Source organism: Lissotriton vulgaris, chromosome 9, assembly GCF_964263255.1.
Source record: "Lissotriton vulgaris chromosome 9, aLisVul1.2, whole genome shotgun sequence".
NCBI lineage: Eukaryota > Metazoa > Chordata > Amphibia > Caudata > Salamandridae > Lissotriton > Lissotriton vulgaris.
This window is the reverse complement of record NC_141697.1, coordinates 1,100,177,378-1,100,199,476: the sequence shown is the minus strand read 5'-3', so window position 1 is coordinate 1,100,199,476 and position 22,099 is coordinate 1,100,177,378.

The following is a 22,099-nucleotide window of genomic DNA, read 5'->3' as shown; positions in this document are numbered from 1 at the left end:
AGAATACTGATTTGTGATTTAATTTATTATGAGTCACCACTCCTTATTCAAAACATGGTGGCAAAGGTATGGTGCAAGAAGCGAGGATAGTCCAAACCTAGCATGGAACAGGGCTTAACCCTGAAAATGATGCTCAGGAAAAAGTTGGTGCATATTATTTAAAATCTGCCCTAACTCTGCGCTATCGGTAAGATTCTGTGTAAGGTGAGAGTCTGATACTAGTACCAGTGGTATTCATTTAGAGTTGCCTCTACTTTTGCATGCCATAAGATGAAAAGTGGATACAGCTTCCCCAGACAGTGGAATTGAATTAACTGCATTCCTGTAGCTGGAGGATGAAGACCCAGGCAGTACAGTCAGAGATTATGGAAACAGGGCAATCCTTGGAAATTAAATGAGATCCTAGCGAGCTTAAGACTTCTGATTTGTTCTTCCTGATCATTGCTATTTGGTAGGTGATGGGAGAGAGTGGTGGGTAAGTATTGTTAAAAGGGAGTATGCTTTTGGGAGGAACCTGCACTTTTGCCTATCCCTGATTACTGCTTCAGGCTGGCTAATGACAAGCAGGTAAAGAGATCTCAGATTTTATAGTACCTATCTTGAATAATCCTGCTTGGACTCAGTAGCATTGCTACCTGGTGTGAAGCCATACCTGGCACCAATATTGAGTATGAGCTATTGCTCACATTTGAATCTGAACCACCCCATACTGGTCCATTAACTTAGATAGTGAATCTACATTTCGAGTCTGAAGGATGAATGCAAAAGTCAAACTCAAGCCTCCACACTATGCCCCTGTTCCAAGCTCGTTTTGTTCATCAAAGTACTCGAAGGACTTCTGTGTGGCAAGGGCTAGTGTCTGCATGACATCCAGTTACACAGAGGGGATATCATCTGAAGTGTGGAACTTGCTGGAGAAGTTGAGAGTCTGCCTAGTGCCTAAATACCTGCCTGCGTGTTCAGGAAGTGAACGAGAGAGCCTGTTCAAGAAGAAGATATCAGGTCGCCGACTTCATTGAGCGAGTGAAGCTGGTGTCAAGACAAGTTTATGGTGGGTATCCCAGTCTCCCCATGAAGTTCCTGAAGTAGTTAACACTTGGAATGTAAGTTTGCTTTCCAGCATTCACACCCATAGCAATGAGATGCCCGGAGTTGTCTCCTCGTGCCCTTGTTGATCACCTGTGAAAAGCCACTGTCACTGGCCAAGAGGTTATAACTGCTGAAGAAGAGTGCTTTCCTGCACTAGCCTAGAGTTTGCTACTGCCAACGATGAATGCTTCCCTGCACTGATCCAGAGGCTACAACTGCAGAAGATGAGCTTAGCAGGACTGTACACTGTTCGCTACCAGTGACCAATGGAGAAGTGAGACAGCCGTCTGTGGTACCCCATCACTGACTCTGACACCGAGGGTGTTGACTGAACCAGTAAGTGCCACTAATCCAGAACTCCATTGAGATGTTAAAACATGGCTTTACGTTTGAATGAGATAAGCTCTAAAGTCAAAAACAGTTATCAAGAAAGCAAAGTAAAACAAAACAAAATCTATAACATATTTAGTAAATAGCCCTGACCTCATGACATGCCAGGACATCTAAGCAGCAAGCACTTCCTAAAACAACACAAACCAGCAAACAAAATGTAATTGAGTCAGCAAAGTAAATAAGTCAAACAGACTGCATTGGCTCTAGTCTAACAAAAGGACTCCGTGGCCCCTCTCCAGAGGTACAGCTTCTTAATATCAACTCCAAAATATTGCTTCTCCATAATATTGTGGTTGAAATATTAAGAGCACAATAAAATTGTGGGAGATAACAAGATAAGCATATAATTTTTTTTATTGCTGTAAATAATATTGACGCTAAAAACTGGTGGCCATATTTAGTTTAGTTTGGTGGCTGGGATAATCTGTCATAAATGTAACAGATGTCACATCTGGTGTATTACAAGTGCATTATAGCCTATGGCACTCAGAATACAGCTGACCAGATATCTTTCTTATTTTGACAGAGTATCTTGTCTGACCAACTCTGAATAATGCCTGTTATCTACTAAAATGTTGTCTTATTTCATACCATTTTATTTATATCTGTAAGTGTATGTTTTTGCTATTTTTTATATAAATATGTTTTTTTCATGTTTAATTTTATTGTACATTTCTTTCATGGATTGTGAGTCGGTAGTGTGTTAAATGTAAAAAAATGTAATTGAATACATTTCAGTCTGAAGTTTTAAATGTTTTTGATAAATATTTGTTAATTTATTAAATATTATTTATTATTGTTAGTCTAGTCCACTGTCTTTTTTTTTAAGTTAGATGCATTTTGAAATTAATTATTAGTTTTATTAGACACAATGGCAAGTATTTTGTGGGATTGGGAGTAGTCATGTATTTGTTAGTATGTAATAAATGTGCAACTAAACAAATATAAACAGAGTTTGTTATTTTCATGTAATTTATTTAAATAATCTTATTAAGAATAGATTTGACTTCAGATGTCATGTATATTTTATTGAGGGATTGGTGTAGAGTTTCATTTTAAAGGTATTGTAATAAATACACATTTAATGATTTCTAATTTATTTTAAATACTTTTTTCTCAATACAATAAAATTAATGCAACATTTTTAAAAAGCGATATCAGGATTTATACATTTCTGCTGTAAATAGATTGTTTTTTATTGGGTTGGTAGTTATACTAATAATAAAGAAGTAAACATTTAGCATTAGGTGTTATGCTATTAGTGTAATTCTGAGGTATCATTTTTGAATATTTTAATAAAAGCATATAGAAAAGTTGGTGTTTAATTTTAAGATAATCCTTAAAATATATGTTCTGGGTTTTCATTAATTTAAGTATTTGTCTATAAAGATATATTTTGTTTCAGATTTATGTTATTACAAATGATATGTGAATCCCAAAATTACAAACAAAGATGTTGATCTTTTATGTAATGTAATGGTTTTCATTTATCACACCATCAAATAAATTAAAAAACATTTTCATGTGGCATTTTCCTACGGTTTATGTGACTGGAGTTAGAACAGCATTTTTGATAGCCCAACTATATGCATATTTTGACACGTGTGTGTTTTGGGGGGTGGGTGGGTGTGTTTGTGTGTGGGTGTCTGTGTGAGAGACAGATTGGAGTTCACTTTCCCCAATTGTACAGGACTGGATTTCAACTAGTAAAGCTGACCCCTTTTAATAGCGCACTTTCCTCAATTTTTGTGGAATTTGAGCGTGCAAAGTAAATTAAATCCCTTTCATATCTGCACTTTCCCAATTTGGTTTTGGTGTTAGAGTTAGAATAATAAACCTGTCACCAATATATGCTCTTTCTTCAATGTGTGTGGGATTCAAGTTGGAATAATAAATACTACACCACCCCGACAAATAAACACACTTTCTCTAATACTTGTCAGATTGGAGTTGGAATAGAAATTTAGAATCTCCCAATATCTCTCACAATGCTTGTGAGATTGGATTAAGAATAGTAAATGAGAGCCCCATCTATGTATTTTCTAACACTGGGCGGAGTTTGCGGAGTTGCACTACGCAAAGTGCAAAAATTCCTCTGCTGCACTACGCGGAGCTCCGCAAGCGGCAGAGTACGGTAGGAAATGCCGTTTGCGGTGATTGCATAGTGCCAGATGCTTGTCTGCACTGTGCAATCATTGCGATCAACACCATGCACAGGGCAAGCTTACCTTTTCTGCCACTTGAGTAGATTTTTATTTGAGCAACAGCTTTCTCAATGCAAACGGGCAGTTTTTCAAGGTGAGCATATATGACCATCCGCAATGAGAAACCTGACCCCCCCATGTTGAAAATTCTCGCCGGGAGGTGGATTTTCCTTGCTCGCGCTCGCCAACTTGACGTTGGTGAAAGTCAGCGAGGGAAAAATCTCTGCGAGCTCCGCGTAACGCAGAGTGTGGGAAACTCTGCAAACTTTGTGAGCGGAGTGGAGTTCACCGCCCTGGGTTTGTATTTTCACCAGTGCGTATGGATCTAGAATTAGATTAGCAAATCTGACCAAATTTGTTTATTTGTTTTGTGGGATTGTATTAGTGTGGCAAATCTGCCCCCACTCCCTAACTGTATGACATTTCCACAAACTTTTTTAAACTGAAGTTTGAATAGGAAACGTGAGCCTCTCCCAATGTATTCACTTTCTCCAATGGTTCTGGAATTTGAATTAAAATGGTAGACCTGGTAACCATTTGTAATACTAGAGTTAGAATAGTAAATTTGACTCCCTCTATTTATGCATTTTAGCAAATGTTTGTTTATACAATATTAAATTCCAGCCCACAAGATATTTGTTTCTACAATGGTAGTGGGACTTATTCTAAATCTCCATCTCCCAAAAAGTGTGCTAGATTTGGAATTTGTATTTTATGTTAATATATTAGATTAACATATTTATTATAGCAATATATATTTTCTATTTATATTATATATCAAATTAAAAGCCTTTAAAATATAGATTAAAATCAAGTCACTTATTTAAAATAGTCAGATAAATAGGAATACAAAGACTACAAACTCACATTATACAAAATATGCCCTAAGTGGAACTAACTTAGGAAGCTAAGTACTATACCAGCACAATCAGAACATACCAGTCCTTTGTCTGTCATTAATGTGTTTTTTTAAAATATTTTGCTTTACAAACTACGTATCCCATAATGCCACTTTATGGCTAAAATGGGGCAGTATAATAGTAAAAAGCAATAAGGGACTTGCTGACCGTGAGAAAAGCCGTGAGGCTGAAACGCGTCGGTGGAGTGTTTGTGTAATAAAAGCTTCTAAATAAGTATCCGGTTGTGCCGCCCTCCTTGTGTTCAAAATTAATTTTCGGGCTATGATCCAGCCCTTGGGCCGAGCACACACTGCGGAGCGCTCTCGTGCATGGAAGGATCGTCTTTGTGAGAATACGTTGCTGGGAGAAGCGCCCGATTACCTGCGTGAAGCAACCTGCTTGAACCTGGAAGGATACGCCCTCGGATGTCCTGTGGAGGAAGCGGCAGGCTCGGCTGCGGCTGTTGAAAGAATCCACAACGAGGTGAGCGTTCCTGACCATGAATGTAACTGAATGAGCGGGTAACCGAAGTGGCTGTACTTTACAATAACGGTGAATACGTCGAAGCGTAAACAATACGCTAGGCAGTTTATTGTGAGTCGGACCGGAGAAAGGGAAGCTTTTCAAAAATCACTTAAAAGAGAACACTCTTGCAGTAAAGGTGTGTTCTGTTACAAGACTGTGAGAAAATTACGAACATGGAAGCGTGAGTTGCCAAACGCGCTACCAAAGCGTCCACAATGTTCAAACCAGGAGCCACAGCGGTAGATGTGACACGCAAAACAAAAACACCTGAAAATGAAAACGTCACACTCAAGCAGCAAATGAATGGATTGGAACGCTTATACAAAAAAAAAGTGAACAAAAGCTGGGAAATCATAACGCTTGAGAACTATGTGGAAGTCAAAAGAATTCCGCGAGGGTTAAGAATATTTACGATGCCAACACACCCAGATACCAAAGAGGAACTGATTATGGAATGGCTGGAAAACAATACGATGTGTTCCCTAAATATGATGCGCATTCTCATAAAACATGCTAAAATGGACATTGTTGATATCACAGTAAAAATAAAAGAGCTTGAAGAACTTCTTTCTAAAGAAACAAAGCAGGAAGAAATTACTAAGCTAAGACAAGAAATGGAAACGAGACTGGATTCATATGAAGTGGAAATTCAAGAACGCAAAGAGCGTAAGTTCAAAAGGGATGAATTGGATTACCTGCATGGTCGAATCCTGACTTTTGCAAGACGCTATGACAACTTGAAAAATAATTTTCCTCCCACCACACAAGCATCTAGTGGAAGTGAATCAGATGCAAGTTTAATAGAAGCGACAGGCGATCAGTCAAAAAACTTCAACATTTTAGAGGAAGTGAAAATGGTGAACTTAGAGAAAAATATCACCAGAGGAGGAGGAAGAGGGAGAACACCCTTTCAGAGAAGAGGGAGAGGAAGAGGTACACAAAACCAACCAAGTCACTCACCAGCACCCGCAAAGCCCGCAGGTCAAAGCAACGAAAGAAGGCAATACCCCCTGCGCAACAGGAAGTGACCAATCTAATTGTGAACTTATCGCAATACCATCTAACACATGAGGAACAAAATGTACTGAATAAAGGTTTATCGTTCTGTCCAGAAGCCCATTTCGATTACCCACAAACTAAAATCGATCTTTACAAGTTCGTGAGAAAACTAAAATTGGCAAAAATCCATGCCAACAAAGTGATATCTAACAATGTGAATGACATTTCAGAACAAACAGAGGAGAAATGTACTACCATCATTGAACAACTATCTGATCTAAGAGAGACCTTTGAGGTGATGTTCAATCCTGAGGGCGACATTATAACGGACTCACAAATGTTGGAACAAATGAATATTCAAACTAATTTAAGTAAAAACACTGGATTAAAGAACAAATCTCGATATTGTCCAGTCCTATCGCCAGGAAATAAAATCGATTTGTTCTCAGACGCCATGACGAAGAGCTGGATAACCTTATAAAGGTTAAAGACAACAAAAGAGACCAAATTTTACCTCTGACTTAGGACTCCGGTTCCTTAATTAAGAACCGTGGGAGTCCGCTCACTTTGTTTTTAACCAATGCGGGTTGGCCATTATTAAAATTTTTCTAAAGGCACAACCTCTGCATTTTTTAATTGTTTAATACACTTTTGCACCATCACGTTTAGTCACTTCCTAATTTGGGCACTGTTGCACCCACCACATCCTGCTCCGCTGTAATCAGGCGTTGTAGCACGCTGGGGAGACATTTGGTCACCCCAGCGGGGACCCGATGATGAAGCATGTCACCAACTAGTGGTGAGTGAGGGTCCTTCTAAGAACTTAGGTCCTTCCCCCCACCCACTATATGGTGACTAGCAAACGCCCTGACTTTCTTCCGATTGAAGACGGTCGTCCGGGCCCCCTTAGGGACTTCTAAGACTGCCTCACTGTATTCCCTGCATGCGTGTGAGCATTGATCATGCGTGCAGCATACAGTGAAGCCTTATTTCATGATTCTATTTTGATTATCACTTTTTGTGTTTCACTAGAGTCACTCCTTTGTTGTTTGTAAAATAAAGACAACAAAAGACAAAATTTGTCAATCAAGGAAAGAAAGGCTATTCAAATTCTGATGAACAATGCAACCATAACGATAAAACCCGCCGACAAAGGGGGAAATATCGTTATCCTGGACACTAGTGACTACATTCAAGAGGCGGAGCGACAATTAAACATATCACAACATTACAGCAAACTGAAATCCAATCCAATATTGAAAATGATGTCCGACCTAAAAGAACAACTACAAATTTGGCATGCTAAAGGATTGATAAATGAGGAAGAGAGAAAATACATGACCACGGAATATCCCATTACTCCGTGTGTCTATTTTCTACCGAAAATCCATAAAACGCTAATCAATCCACCAGGGAGACCTATTGTGTCTTACTGCAGCTCATTATACGAAAAGGTCTCAAGGTATGTTGATACTTTCCTCGCTCCCATTGCTCAGAGTATGCCATCCTATCTGAAGGACACAGGAGACTTTTTGAGGATCTTAATGGATATATCATGGAATCCAGGCTATCTTCTAGTGACAATAGATGTCGTGTCACTCTATACATCAATAAGACACGAAGTAGGCTCGAAAGCGTGCAAATACTTTCTGGAACAGCAAAGCATTAAAGAAATGCAGCACACACTAATGCTTCTCAAGATGATAGAACTATGCCTACCTAACAATGTGTTTCTTTTTAATAATGATCTGTACAAGCAAGAATGTGGCACTGCCATGGGGATATCTTTTTCTCCCAATTATGCAAATATCACTATGAGATATTGGGAAAAAATGATAGCATGGAACAACACTGATCAGGAAGAACTTGACCGAATAATCCTTTGGGTCAGATATATTTATGACCTCTTCCTCATTTGGAATGGTACGAATGATCAATTTCAGAAATTTTTTACCACACTGAATCAGAATGAGATCGGACTCCAATTCACATGCTCAACCAATAAAAAAGAGATAGACTTTTTAGACACTAAGGTCTACATCTCGGAGGGCAAATTGGAAACTAGGTTGTTCCGAAAAAAGACTGCTACCAACAGTGTACTCCATGGCACCAGTTTTCACCCGAAATCGCTACTAAAAAGCATTCCATAGGGAGAATATGTACGATTCAAGAGAAACTGTTCAAAACCAGAGGATGCCGAAAAAATGATACTTGAAAGCAAAACAAGATTCCAGTCAAGAGGATACAAGGACTATGTGTTAAAAGACTGTAAAAAGAAGGTTGACAAAATCAGCAGAGCAGAGACTCTGATTGAAAAGAAAAAACCCCCACAAGACAAGGATCCACCAAGATTCATAACCACACACAACAAAGAAAGTGGGTTAATAGCAAAAAAAATGAAAAAATATTGGCACTTAATAACCAGCGATCCAGATATCGGGCCATTGGCTGGCAAATACTCTTCCATCACGTACAAAAAAAACACATCTCTTCAAGACCTATTAGTTAAAAGCCACTTTCAGATCAACCAACAACCTAAATGGTGGACGGAACAAAATGTGGGTTTCAAACCATGTACTTCATGCAAAGCATGCAAGATAGGTAAAAAAATGAAGAATGTTATGGAACCTGATGGAAAATACATGCCGATCAAACAGTACATCACATGCACATCTAAAAATGTGGTGTATGTGATAGAATGTAAAGGTGGAATGAAATACATAGGATCCACCACGTGCATGTTAAAGAAAAGAATACTGGAGCACATTCGTGCTGTAAAAAACTCAAATATGTTGTATGCTACAGCGAAACATCTCAGCATCTGTCAAAGTGGGGACTGGCGAGCTATGAATTACTATGGATTGAAGATGTTGACCAAACGAGACAGTAGAGGGGACACAGTCCGTCTTCTTCGACAGATGGAATCACGTTTCAATGTCAGATTCCGAACAAAACATCCCAGAGGCATGAATTTCGGAGAAGATCTCCACATACATCTCGAGTAATTTGGAACTCAGCTTAACAATATTGACTGTTTAAGGGTACTATACCCAACACCTGAGAACAAAGACTACAAACTCACATTATACAAAATATGCCCTAAGTGGAACTAACTTTGGAAGCTAAGTACTATACCAGCACAATCAGAACATACCAGTCCTTTGTTTGTCATTAATGTGTTTTTTTGAAATATTTTGCTTTACAAACTACGTATCCCATAATGCCACTTTATGGCTAAAATGGGGCAGTATAAAAGTAAAAAGTAATAAGAGACTTGCTGACCGTGAGAAAAGCCGTGAGGCTGAAACGCGTCGGTGGAGTGTTTGTGTAATAAAAGCTTCTAAATAAGTATCCGGTTGTGCCGCCCTCCTTGTGTTCAAAAATAGGAATACAAATAAATATAAATTATTATAAAAATATAAACAAACATATTTAATAATAAAAGTAATTAAATAGTGATTATGTACTATTCACTTACCAAACCAAAATGGTTTTATTTCTGAAAGCTAAACACAATGGAGAGTTACTGCAATCATTCATTATCAGTTTGATAGAACTATGTAGTAGATAGTCATGGCAACTATACAGAAAGCCTTACATTTCCATGTATTTATATTTCGGGGACATGTCAGATTTCCTTGGGTTGTGGGGTAAATGCATCAACGAGATTCATGCATTCACTACATAATGAATCAGAAGTCCACTAGGAGCAACATAAAACTAACCTTTGTCATGCTGATTTTTTTATCGCAAAATGGGTAAGGGTTAATATTACTACTGCTTTTCTGAGCATTATATTATTGGCAATTGCAACAAGTTTAATAAATATTTCAATTATGGGATATGAAGAACACAATCTCACTATAGGCAAATTGATTTTGTAGTGATTTAGAGAGTTTACTTTTCTAAACTGATTTATGTGACATGAGATTTTTGCTAAACCTCAAATTTTGTTATTAATAATAAATTAGATAACGCATCTCATTTTTACGTCCATGGTATAACTTCCTTTTCTCCACCTATTTGCATTAAAAAAGTAAAGTATAATTGAATCTGAAAAGCAACTACTTAGAATTGGTACACATTTTGAAGGAATAAAGGGATATATGACATTGTGGGTCAAATTTAAATATCTGACTTCTTGGTAACCTACATATTATTTAAAAAATCCTTTACCTATGTTTAATATCCAGTAGGAGGTCCCCCATTTAATGTATGTGTAGCCCCCGTCTTGTTCAATTAGATTTGTATCAATTAACCACCGATGACCAGGAGGTTACCTTTGCTAATTGGGGGTGAAATTGAGATAACAAATAGCCCAATAATCTACTTCAGAAAAGGGTTATTAGCTTACAGACCATTTTTTGGACATACTAGGACTCCTCCCATTCTGAATCTTTTAGATGTCTATATGCCATTTGGGTTTCAGGCCTATGAGCTGCTTTAGGAACAAATGAAAGTGGTATCTCTAGAAAATTAAGGGAGGAATTTGAGTTACCAGATAGTGCAATTTAATAGCCATTTTTCAAGATAACTATTGAGTTATTTAAGCATTCTTTGTGTGGCTTTTTCCAAAAATGTATGCTATGAAGGTAATAAAGTATGTATCTTAATGAATGTTCCTAAATGAAATAATTACTTAGGGGCTAATTAGAATAGGGCAAAGCCTACCACCACCAGCCGTACGGTGGTGGGCCCTCCGCCATCTGAATGGCAATGTCCCCCCGCCACATTATGACAGTGGGGGAATCGTTCCGTAAGTGTGGTGGATGCAAAGACCACCAGTCAACCTGCTGCCACAGGTAATCATTATGATTGCCTGGCAGAGCGGACAGATGGAAATGGTGGCAGGCCCAGCAGGCACCGTCTGCCAGATCTCAATCCTGGCATCAGCTAGCCTTTCTGTGGTGGGGAAACCGCAATGAAAAAGGCTGGCAGGGAATGTGTGGCCCCCCTTGTCTTGAGGGCAGGTCTGAGCAGAGTTTGTTCAGAACACCACCACTGTACACCGAATACAAGGTCCATATTCTTTGTGGTTCCTTATCAGTTGTGTCCAGCAGTATACATCTATAAGTATACAAAGAAAAGCAGTGTCCAAATTCTTTATTTCTTCACAATTCAGCTTGAGCACACATCCAATACATGTTTCATCAAATGATTACTTTTTCAAGGCTTAACCATACAGTAGTTGATAGAATATGTAGTATCATATGCTGGTGTATTTTTCATCCAAAGTAGATGGAGTTCAGCGCGACACAGTTGTGTTGAGCCTTCATTTAAGAACCAAACTCCCTGTATCATAGAACAGTGTACACCTGGAGACAAGGACCTTGATAAGTCTGTAGCACTTATTTTCTAACGGTTTCCGGAAGGCCAAACGTCCCAACACAAGTTCAACTTGGGGGGAGGTTTTGCTGCACTGAGGAGATACCCATGGTACCCACCTGCATTTCCCTGCACCTCATGGCAGGCACTGCATGGTGCCTGTCTGGTGGGGCAGGGAAATGCACAGCATGACATTTTAACATTGCATACAGTGCTGCAGCCAGCAGCACCGTCCACAATGTTAAATACCCAGAATGGGCCTGCAATACTGACGGGCGCATTGTAATTGCAGTGGTCGGACCGCCGCATGACTGGTGGGTGGCCCCAATCACCGCAACGATGGCGGGCGGACTCTGGTCCGCCCGCCATCATAATGAGCCCCTTAGTACTGACCCAAGATACACTTGGTTTAGCAATGTAAAGTACTTCTTGAAGAAATGAATTTAACAAGTATTTTACATCCCGAAGAGAAGGTGGCTTTTCAAGTATTTTCTCAGCTATATCACAAGTTTATAAATGATTGCCGTAGACCATGCCATATCTGTTGCAGAGGTCTTGTATTGCTTTGCAAATAAACTCCTAAAAGACTAGAAATTATAGTCTTTTATTTTAAACTGTGCTATTTCACATAAGGGCAAAAAGGCACTGAGAGAACTGACTGCACACAAAGTGCAATGTACAAGAAAGAGTCAAGAGGGAGTCTTTAAAGTTTGTTGTCTTGCTTGGGGCAGAAAAGGGGTGATTTTGTGTATAGGCTAAATGTGATGGGACCAAGAGGACAAAATATTGCTTTTCCAAGACCGTAGATTAAACAAATGACAAAAGTAGAAGTCTACATTTTGGCTAAGGGTACCAGAGTGGGGTAGAGTCTAATCGTCTGGCAGCTAGTTAGAGGACAAGGTTGATACATATTTGATAACTTTAAGAAGTTTAGTTTGGTATATGGTCATTATAAGAGAATTGCAGTGCATCTTTTTGACATCCTATAACACGGAAAAAGAGGATGATGAATGGCTTGTGTGCAATCTGTCAAATACAGGCCAATAAAGCATAGAAAGCTACCTGTAAAGTGTAATTACTAATCAGCTGATTTGGGGAATAGGTACAGTTATTTGTGGCTTGAATTGCCCTATGTCATATTGAATTTCATCAGCTAGGGACTAGGGAAATTTGTCCTGCAAAGTGTCACTCTCTGAAGACAGAAAATATTGTTCTAAGCGTAGCAGTGAGCAACGAGGAGCATATTATAGGTTAATTCTATGGGTGACCCAATATGTATATTCAGGACGGCAGGGAAAAACAAAATGAACTGCAAGACCTGAATGATTTGATTCCTCTTGCGGTGATTAAGAAATCCAATTTTCTTTTCTGAGGAAAATAGGAATGACCATTGGGTGTGATTTCTGTCCACCAAGGCATGATAGAGTTAGATGAACATAATCAAAGTAACATTTTGACCTAACTTGGCTAGAAATGCTTGCCGGCTGTGGAACTTACATCTTGGGAATCTGATGTGCCAGTAAGTTGAAAAGGTGTTATTCTCGACAAGAACAGTCTGAGTAGAACCAGAATCCAGAATGACTTAGAAGGACTGTTTCCTCAAACAATGCTTTAGTCTGTAAAATATAAAGGCTTTGTTGCAAGAGGTTAGCTCCATGTTTGTAGTTTTCAGAAACCTGCTGGAAACCTAATAGCATCTACCTGATAAATACACAAGCTTGTTGAATCATCATCCACCACTTAGATATTTAAAACTCATAAAAGTATTTAACTAAGATCTTCCCATTCATGAATCTGACTGTGTGCCTTCATGGTTGGCCAGTTATGGTGCAAAGATGCTAAGAAGACCTCTAGCGGATATTTCTTTCTTTTATTTTACATTTATTCTTACTGCATTTACTTGTACTTTCACATTTGGTTTTAATAGGTTACATTCCATGTGGCCATGCCTTTTAAACCCCTTGTCCAATTTTCTATTTTTACATATTTACTTACTATCATTTTTTATTTTAACATACAATTGGTATGCTTTTTACCTTATTCATTTCTTACTGAATTGTTCATTAGTTACATGTTTATCAATCAATATCTCACATAATTTTCTGATGAGTACTTTACTACTCATGCCATTATATGGAAAATGAGCCAATAATACAAGTTCCGAAATCTGCTTACTATTGTGTAAGCAGGGTGAAAGGTTTTTCTGACCTTAATTCCAGACTCTGGCTTCTCTCCTCTATTGCTACTGCACAAGACTCTGTAGAGTCATCATCTTGGACTTACAGCATACCTTCATCAATAGCTCCCTGAAAGCTGGTAATATCCACTCCAATATCTTAGTTAGAGCTAAAAGGCAGAGATCTACACCAAATGCTCTTTTACACCTCAAAAAAGGTTTCCCTGCAAAACATCTCAACAAACATGTTTCTGAATAATACAATTTTATTAATAACTTTTCATATAAGAAGGAACACAACTATCATTTGAATTAAAGTGCCTCTCCTAAAAATTGAAGTCTATTCACAAAGATAACTTACACTTGTGAGTAATTTACATGTGTAATTTACTCTTACACATTTTAGTAACGTTATTACTTTGGGCTATTCACACAATCTAAGTGTAAATTTGCTTAAAAATATATACCTACATGTACCCATCCCCTAAAAAAAGTGGGTGGAGCCAAACTTATGAATGTAAGTTACTAATGCCAAAAAGAAAGAATAGTAAGACCATGACTACACATGACCAACCACTGATACTGCAACACCCTCATAAAAAATAATTGAGGTAGGAACATGTAAAAAAAATCCCCATACAAAATAATGTTACATCGAATTTAATTATTTAAAATAGACAAAACTGTATATATATTTAATTTAATATAAACAACTAAGAATTCTACATGTTTTATTCGCTTTTATAAAATTATACAATATTTTAAGAAGCTTATTAAATTTAAAACTATCTTCCCATAGAAAAGATTGGAGAGATGGAGGTACTTTCATTGGATAGTGAATAGTATTTTGTAGTTCTTTAGTAGTACTATTGTAGAACTACTGAACATGCTACAAAATGCAGTTTGCGAATAGGCTCTATTGAGTTTCCTTGTGAGTAGTTATAGATGATCAATTTATGACTATCTCAATTATGTAGAGGTCCATCTACAAGCTATTAGTAGTTAACAAATATCGGGGTACAGTGACACCCTCCCGCAATGCCCTGCCCAGGTGCATATAATAAGCACCTTAACACCACATCGCGGGAAATACCTTTGTGCAGATCCATGAACAAGAAGCAGCAGCGGGGGCCAGGTTTTAGAGGAGAACCACGCTCCCCGCCACAGATCTTCAGCATCACTTCTCGTGTTTCCCGCTTCGCGGGAAACGCTCGTATCTGGGGACAGTTTGGCAGTAGCGGAGGACGAACTACATAGCCCAGAAGGCACCGGGGCACAGTGACACCCTCCCGCAACACCCTGCCCAGGTGCATATAATCAGCACCTTAACACCGCATTGCAGGAAATACCTTTGTGTGGACCCATGAACTAGAAGCAGCAGCGGGGGCCACGTTTTAGAGGAGACCCACGCTCCCCGCCACAGATCTTCAGCATCACTTCTCGTGTTTCTTGCTTTGCGGTAAACGCTCGTATCTGGGGACAGTTTGGCAGTAGCAGAGGGCGATCTGCATAGCCCAGAAGGCACCGGGGCACAGTGACACCTCCCGCAATGCCCTGCCCAGGTGCATATAAACAGCACCTTAACACCGCATCATGGGAAATACCTTTGTGCGGATCCATGAACTAGAAGCAGCAGCGGGGGCCACGTTTTAGAGGAGAACCATGCTCCCTGCCACAGATCTTCCGCATCACTTCTCGCATTTCCCACTTTGCAGGAAACGCTCGTACCTGGGGACAGTTTGGCAGTAGCAGAGGGCGAACTACATAGCCCAGAAGGCACCAGGGCACAGTGACACCCTCCCGCAACGCCTTGCCCAGGTGCATATAATCAGCACCTTAACACCACATTGCGGAAAATACCTTTGTGCGGATCTATGAACTAGAAGCAGCAGGGGGGCCACGTTTTAGAGGAGAACCATGCTCCCCGCTACAGATCTTCAGCATCACTTCTCGCGTTTCCCGCTTCATGGGAAATGCTCGTATCTGGGGACAGTTTGGCAGTAGCAGAGGGCGAACTACATAGCCCAGAAGGCACCGGGGCACAGTGACACCCTCCCGCAACGCCCTGCCCAGGTGCATATAATCAGCACCTTAACACTGCATCACGGGAAATACCTTTGTGCGGATCCATGAACCAGAAGCAGCAGCGGGGGCCACGTTTTAGAGGAGAACCACGCTCTCAGCCACAGATCTTCAGCATCACTTCTTGAGTTGCCCCCTTCATGGGAAACGCTCGTATCTTGGGACAGTTTGGCAGTAGCAGAGGGTGAAATACATAGCCCAGAAGGCACCGGGACACAGTGACACCCTCCCGCAATGCCCAGCCCAGGTGCATATAATCAGCACCTTAACACCGCATCTTTCGTCTGTTGTCCTGGACATACACCGTAGAAGATAACTGCCTTCCTATTGGCGCAATTACCAATAAGACTTATAATAGCCGGACTTACGTATATTGTCTTAAACCATTTGTCTTTTTACCCTGCTATTTATGTTGCTTTGGATTTTGTCCCTGAAAGCATAACCTACTAAGCTACGGCTTCACGCCCTACTAAAGGCAGAAACTCCCTAGTGGGAGGGTCAGTTAGAGGGACTTTAGACAACTTTATCGCCAGGGCCGCCTCTGTGCTAGAAAGGGAGATAGCCATTACTGAGCAGCGCCTGTCTTCAGAGCACCTGTATAACAAACGCTCGTCCCTGGGTTCAATCAAGCTAGCCACTACACCTCAAACGGATTGCTTGGATAACGAGACAATAAGCAATAACAGTATCCCATTACTCCTACAAGACATAACAGCATCAATTAAGTCACTTAGCACTTCCAATATTGATGATTTAAATTCAGCCTCATTATTGGAAGTCATTCCAGGGGATAACATACCAACGGTAACTCTTACACAAACCTCGACACAGAAGCCTCATGACAAAAGAACAGTCCAAGGCCCTCTTACAAAAAAAAGAAAGCGAGGAGGGGGACTAGTCATAACGGCAAACGTGCTAAAACATCTAAAACTTCTTTGAGTCCTTTAAAGGACCTCAGTACAATCACTAAGAAGACTCAGCCGGGCTACCACCCCCCAAATGATTTTCTAACTAAGGACTTACTGGGGAGCATTGAGTAATTGGTTAGATCCGCATTGAGCAATTGGTTAGATCCTTACTACTACCACTCGTCGAGATGGCGAAAAGATTAGCAGAGCAACTGGCTTAATTAAAGAACTGTCTACCTTTAGTAAACAATACTCCACTTGTGCCATCCCCACAGAAGTAAATTCAATTAAGACAGTGAATAAAAGGGATCCATTACCTGCACCTAAAGTAAACATCCTGGCACCCCAGCTGAAAGATAATGTTGAGGTAATCCATAGGGATGCAGGGGTAGGAGGGCAACCTCATAACTCTGACAGTAATCAGGCAAACATTGTCAACACACATGCTTACTCTGGGGGCAAATTGATTTGCCCCCAGAGTAAGCATGGGCAAAATTTGCGAATTCTCGTTCCGCGAATTCGCGATTTCCCCGTGAAATCGCAAAATAAAAACTGCAAATTCACAAATTTTCCAGCGAAATTGCTGATTTTTTTGCGATTTGCCCTGGAGTACTTTCTACTGGCTAATCCAGTAAGTGCTCCCTCATTGGGTAAATGTATAGTGCTTTTACTACACTGCAGCTGCGTAAAGGGCCAGAAGATGTGTCTCCAGTGACCATGTGTACCTGTAACACAGGCACAGGCACACATGGTCACTGGAGACACATCTTCTGCCCCTTTACGCAGCTGCAGTGTAGTAAAACTACTAAGGGGCAGATTTACAAGCCGCTTGCGCCTCTTTTGCGCTGCAGTTGCGTCACTTTTGTGACGCAGCGGCAGCTCAAAAGATGCGCCATGGTGCTGGGTATTAACAACGTGACGCATCTGAGAGATGCGTCACGTTGTAAAGCCCTGCGCCATCAGGAGGCGTTCCGGCGCAGGGGAGGGCGTTCCTGCGCAGGAACGCCTCCTAAAAGTGGCTGAGTGAAATCTGCAAGATTTCACTTAGGCCAATGCTGCGTCAAAACCCTGCACCTGCGTGAAGCAGGCGCAAGGCTTGACGCAGCATTGGGGAGATAGGGGAGATGGGGAGATAGGGCCCCCCAGAGCATTGCTGGAGCTGCAATGCAGCTCCAGCAACGAGGACGCACTTACTGATTAGACAGTAGAAAGTAGAAAGTACTTCAGTTGAGTAGAGGTATTGCATAAAAAGGTGGCAGGGCGGGAATCATTCTGCCCCCTGTTAGACTCATTTTTTGTGCCCTTCTGCCCTCTGTTAGACTCGTTTTTCCCTTGTTTTTCTGCCCTTCTGCCCTCTGTTAGACTCATTTTCCCTTGTTTTTCTGCCGTTCTGCCCTCTGTTAAACTCGTTTTTTGTGCCCTTCTGCCCTCTGTTATTCCCTTGTTTTTGTGCCCTTCTGCCCTCTGTTAGACTCTTTTTTGTGCCCTTCTGCTAGACTCTTTTTTGTGCCTTTCTGCCCCCTTTTAGACTCGTTTGTTGTGCCCTTCTGCACTCTGTTAGACTCGTTTTCCCTTGTTTTTCTGCCCTTCTGTCCTCTGTTAGACTGGTTTTTTGTGCCCTTCTGCCCTCTGTTAGACTCGTATTTCGCTTGTTTTTCTGCCCTTCTGCCCTTTGTTAGACTGCTTTTTGTGCCTTTCTGCCCTCTGCATCACCACATCATCACTCAGCGCTACCCCAGCATCACTCAGTACCACCACATTATCACTCAGCACCACCACAGCATCACTCAGCACCACACAGCATCACTCAGCACCACCACATTATCACTCAGCACCACAACAGCACCATTCAGCACCACCACAGCATCACTCAGCAGCACCGCAGCATCACTCAGAACCACCACAGCACCACTCAGCACCACCACAGCATCACTCAGCACCACCACAGAACCACTCAGCACCACCACAGCACCACTCAGTGCCACCACAGCATCACTCAGCGCCCCCACAGCATCACTCAGCGCCACCACATTATCACTCAGCACCACCACAGCACCACTCAGCACCACCACATCATCACTCAGCACCACCACAGCATCACTCAGCACCACCACAGCACCAATCAGCACCACCACAGTACCACCACAGCACCACTCAGCACCACCACAGCATCACTCAGCACCACCACAGCATCACTCAGCACCACCACATTATCACTCAGCAGCACCACTCAGCACCACCACAGCATCACTCAGCACCACAACAGCATCACTCAACACAACCACAGCACCACTCAGCACCACCCCAGCATCACTCAGCACCATCCCAGTATCACTCAGTACCACCACAGCACCACTCAGCATCACCACAGCACCACTCAGCACCACTACAGCACCTCTCAGCGCCACTCCAGCATCAATCTGCACAACCATTCAACAAAAACTGGTTCAAATATGTTCTCTCAATGTTTCAAGCTTTATTACAAAAGTCACAAAAAGATGTTAATATTTCACTTCTGTTCTTGGATTTTCGTCACAATAAAATACGCTGAACATAATCTTCACAAAAGTTATTTACAAAAGTTTAAGCTATTGCCATTATACATTACAGTCACTTTTATTTAAGTATTAATTATTTAAAAAAATTAAAAGCCATTGTAATTTGTAATATCAATACATCTAAGTCACGTAAATACAAAACATGTTGCATTACAAATGCTATAGGTGTCACATTTGCGAAAGTTATAACTATTGGCTTTGTAAATGACAAAGCTATTAATTTAGCTATTTTCAAAACCAACACATAAATTTAAAAAATTGTCATTTACAAGACCAATAGCTCAAACTTTCCTAATGCGAGACATATTGCATTGCAAATGCTTGTTTTTATATCTGTCAGTGCTTCCTGTTGAGGTTTAATTTTCGTGACAGGCGCCTCATTGCCTACTTGTGACTATTCTCTGACCCTGCTTCAAGGGTGAGAGCAGGGTCAGAGAATAGTTGCAAGTAGGCAAGGAGGCGCCAGGAAGCACTTACAGGTTTACAGCAGCAGGTGCCCAAGTTGAAGTTAATTTCTTTGTAACCCTTTAGTAAAAGGTTACAAACAATTAGCTTTAACTTTTGCACCTGCTGCTGTAACCCTCTAAGTGCTTGGCTGAAAATGTGTCCCCGCTGATTCGCGGATTTTACCGCGATTTCGCGAGATTCGAGGATCGCTAAATCGCGGAAAATCCGTAAATTCCGCGAGCGGAACGAAGTTTCAGCCCATGCTTACCCCAGAGGTGGTTCCGTATGTCGTGGTACTCACTGGGGTCCCAGAATTAGTGGACGGGAAAACAGAAGGCTACCATGACCTTAAGAACAAAGTTGTATATTGGTTAAGACACAATAGGCCACTTCCCCCAAACATCAATGGGGAAATTCTTCATGTAAGACGACTTGGCTCGACTTGGCTGGGTGGGTCACAGACCGAAGGATATTCAGGGACACACAATCATCATCAATTTTAGGGACCACAGGGCAACCACACACATTGTTGATTGGTACACAGAGAGAGGCAGGGGAGGAATTATGACATACGACCTAAGTTATTTCTCTCCCCGGGCCTTGCTGACAAATCCTTTAAAGCCCCGGACACCGTATATGTGCTTCACAGATGGCCCTAGCTTTAACATCCCCACCTACTGACTCCCTATCTCGATGTTTAGGGGTCGTTCTGCCATGTATTACTCGGAACAGTCGATGGTTGTAAATGTTGGACCGACAAGGGAACATACTAATTTAACAAATCCAAGTATATGCTATGTGGAAACACAACCACCTGACAGAGACGGCTTAGATCGAGGGAGTGGGATCAAGATAGAAGCCACAAATTATTGCCATAAACTCTTATTGCACACCCCAGGGGTGCCAATGATTTCAGCTATTAGCACTGAGGGTAGTACGGATAATCACTTGGGGGAGATAAGTGAGAAGATTTACCAACTTACGCGGCCTGACCTGACTCCGATTAAGTTAACGGAGTCTCAGGAAAAGGATTGTGAATACTTTAAGGCACTGGAAAAGGCCCCAGAGATTCTTTCGCTAACTCCTGAGCCTGACCACCCAAACACCCAGCAGATAACCAACACCCCTCCCTTACCACCTTTAATCCATCGCCAGAAGCACGATCTGTATTCTAGCCCTCACTTAGCACTAGGGACAATAGGGGGAATAACACCAAGGCTGGGCAGATCCATCGCCATTACAGAGGACCAATTGACTGATAATCTGTTGTCCTGGAATGTGGCGGGCTTAACGGATAAAATTGCTAACCCCGCGTGGCTGGAAATTGTGACCCAATATAGCATAATTTGCTTACAAGAAACTTGGATAACTGATGAGATCCATCTTTTGGGCTACAAAACTTTCCACTCGCCAGCCACGCCCAGCCCATCTGGCAGAAATAGAGGGGGGCTTTGCACATTTATCTCAACTAACTCTGGTTCAATTGATAGTAAGTTCATATCCACAGAGTTCTCTCAGGTTATTCTTATTTCTTGGGGAGTTTTGAAAAATCTCGCCCTGGTTAACTTTTATAAATTAATAACATCCCAAATGCTGTAGCTGAATCAGTCATAAAAACTTTAAAAGCGACCTTAGTAAAATTAGAACAACAACTGGTTGGCGATATGGCCCTCATTTGGGTCGGGGATGTTAATTGCCCCTTGTGCTTATGGATCAAGGCGGCGATTTGTGGTTTAGGAGCCAGCAAGGAAGAAGCGCCATTCCACTTCTCTCACTCCAAGTTGGGAGACTTGTTGAACGATCTTGTTTCCCACTTTGTCTTGTCCTACGCCAATGAAATGTGTTCCCCAACTAAGTCCTTTCGACCCACTTTTAATGGGAGAGGCGGTGGCTCAACTATAAATGTAAATGTAAATTTATTTGAGCTTATATAGCGCACAGCTACCCTCAGTGGGTTTCCCGGCGCTTGCTTAGGGAACCCGTCCTGGTATTCCCCGTGAGATAACCCCAGCAGGGTATCCACAAGGTGAAAGCCAGGCATCCCGCCGCGAGGGGCTGTTGTGGAGATTAAGCAAGCTATTGCCCAGAGTCGCAGAGTGTGAACCCGTGAGTCGAGAAGGCACCGGAGCGAGAATTATCAAGTCCGTGGAATTTTTAGCCCAAGACCCGCCGAGGCGGGGAATTGAACCCTGGTCCAGGGCCGATCTCAGCTTCTGTGTCTGCCATCTCTGACCCCTGAGACACACTTCTCCACAACTATAGATTATACTTTTGTATCATCCAGGTACTCAGGGGCAATATGTAATTGGGACACATTGGATGATGTTGTCTTACGTGATCCTTATCCCATCTCTTTGATCCTAAAAATAAAGTTCATCGATTCGTTAAATAAAGCAAGTATCATCTCACATAATCTGCCATTAAAACTTGCCAGTATGAATGGATATTATATTAAATGGGACAAAGTGGTGCCTGCGGACTTTTTTTTAAAACT